Consider the following 2582-nt stretch of genomic DNA (forward strand, 5'->3'; position numbering starts at 1 on the left):
ACTGAGCTAGTCTCTGTGTCTCCTGATATTATTCAGCACAGAGTTTTTGTGCCAGTTTTAGCCTTCTCGGCCTTTTCAGTTTACATTCCTTATTCAAAGAGATGCCAAAAAAACAGCAAGAAAGCATTTATTAAGTTGGACAGTGAGACATTACAGAAATGAAGGCACTGGATGGATGAGTATTTATCTTTACTAGGCCCCAGCAGCAAGCCTTGTTCAAATGCAATTTCTTGGTTTGGTGTTCACACTGTCTTCCTCCTTCAGTGTGTTGCAATCCTCAGATAACTAAAGAAAGGACTGTGAAAGTATTGCAGCCATTTCTGGGAACAAGTAAGTAGGGACAAAGTTGTACACTTTTTAAATAAAATCATGACACAAATCTATGGAAGGAAGGAAAAAGAAAGTGAATTCTTGAATGTTTAGTAACTCAAAATGCAAGGTTTATGAAGGTATTCGGGGCTTAATTCTTTACCACAACTTGAGAACTGTATCAAAAATGCCTCACCCGGCTTCTGTAGCAGGGATGGAAGCAGCGCATCAGTGTTAATGTTCTGTGGTTTGGGTGGGCTTCCTTGTCTCAACTTCGGCTGATCCTTGTCTGACTAAGAAGCCAGAAGTCCCTTCTCTTTGATCCCGTAAGTTCCAGGCTTCTGACACTATCAGTAACTTCCTACTGGTTAGCCCTAGAAACAAAGTCATTTTTTGTTTTAATTAGAAAATGCAAATCTGTGTACCTTCAAATACACTGAGGCTCCTGCGTGTGGAAAGCAAAAGCTTCCTGGATTTTAAGAAGATCTTTGACTTCGTTTCTGCTTTTCCAATCCAAGCACGATGACTGCCTAGAGAGCAAGGGTTAAGAACCTCTAACAAGGAAATACATGGAGACAGGTGAAGAATGCTCCTTTTCTATCCCCTGACTTGTTTCAAAGCTCCTGGGGCCACTAGAGAGGGATGTTTTGATTTTTTAAAATGCTTTGGTTAGTAGTTTCCTGATTTCGTGATTTGCAATGCTTACTCTAGATCTTATTTCTGTAGTCAAGTAATTTGCAGCCCTTGTATACTGGCCTCAGGGAACTTAAGTGAAAATAACTTTGATTGGTATTAGCAGAAATTTCTGACATGAGATTTTTCTAGTGTCAAAATTAAAGTATTTCCCAGGAACTCACAACTAGATTGAAAGCTGATGGAAGACAAGAGTTGAGACTAGTATATTCTAATGATACCCAAAATGCTTAGAATGTCCTGGGCATGTTAGTTACTCATGAAATATGAATCATATTTGAGGAAACTTATTTTACCAGATTATAACCAGTTTTTGAAAGGTTTAAAAAAAAGACTGGCTTATTTCTTGAGCATTCTTTCGCAGAATTAGTTCATCATTCATTCATCCAACAAAAATGTGTTGACTTACTCTGATGTAAAAACAAAAAAATATATATTTATTAATTTGGGGAATGACAGTTTAAAGAAGATAAGATATAACCTCACTCTACAGAGTTTTTTACTCAGTTAAAAGGTAATTATTTTAAAAAACCAAAATTATTTTCTATTTCTGACCTTAAAGGCCTGGGGATGTTGAAAATTCTACTGGAAAAGGTGCATTACAGAATAGCCACAAATTTCCTACATCTAAATGATATTGGAACTATAAGTGCATACCAACTGCAGGTATCAAATACTGGCATTTGGAGTCAAATTTCCAATGAAACTAATTAGTTCTGCTTTTGGCCTGATTTAGATGAGATGAGTTCATGTGGAGCATTAGGGGTTAACTTTGCACCTGTAACAAAAGTTTAAAGAGAGAAATTAAAAATCAAATCTGGATAGGTACAACTACAAGAGCTAAGGTTTCCTTGCAGAAGACTGACATGATATGACATCAATTTTCAATAGTTGAGCATCTCCATTGGTTTGAGATTGATGGGCCCCACTGTCTCCACCTCTCCCCTCACCTTATTATTACAGATGACATATTATTATTATTATTACAGATGACTTACACACATCCTCAGAAAGCTGGAGGTCAGAGCCAAGGAAGCTAGTCCATTCCTCGCTTGAGGTTGGGGAATCCCAAGTTTAATGATTTTTGGAGTCAAGTAGCTAATGAATATCTTCTTTCCTAATAGTTAGAGGCAGATTAATTATGAAAAAATAGCAATTGATTCCTCCTCCTTTCTCCTTCTCTTTTAATGGTCCCTGCCTTCATTCACAGTGCAGTTCTTGCAGGAAGGTTGGAAAAGTAGTCTCTTGTGAACAGGAAGGTAAAATAGGATATTTGTGCATAGAAGTTCACATAAAATAAAAGATAGAAGTGGAGAAGCATGTCAGTATAGAAGTCCCACTTCCTGTGCACAAATCACTGATTACGTGCAAGAATAGTCAGCAACAGTGAGGATTCCCAGAAGAAATCACTTTCATTCCCACCATTCCCAACTCCTTTTCATGTCTCTATGAAAATACCCCTGATCCACATTTCAAGATAAAAAATATTAGTACATTCATCAAAAGTCCCCTCTTGCTTCATGCCATCAGACTGAGGATGGGAAAATGAGCTCAGGGAACTGCTTATGAAATTCTTTGGA

At 37.5% G+C, this 2582-nt stretch overlaps 1 long non-coding RNA gene across 1 annotated transcript; it reads right to left on the reverse strand.

The window, feature by feature from the left end:
* Positions 1–538: 538 nt before the first annotated feature.
* Positions 539–2255, reverse strand: LOC130679722 (uncharacterized). The gene is made up of 3 exons (XR_008992738.1): positions 2001–2255; positions 1660–1780; positions 539–683 (listed from the first exon to the last, which is right to left on the reverse strand). It is a non-coding gene; the product is annotated as an uncharacterized LOC130679722 (long non-coding RNA).
* Positions 2256–2582: the final 327 nt, after the last annotated feature.

The sequence above is a fragment of the Manis pentadactyla genome, chromosome 12 (genome assembly GCF_030020395.1).
Source record: "Manis pentadactyla isolate mManPen7 chromosome 12, mManPen7.hap1, whole genome shotgun sequence".
Taxonomy (NCBI): Eukaryota; Metazoa; Chordata; class Mammalia; order Pholidota; family Manidae; genus Manis; species Manis pentadactyla.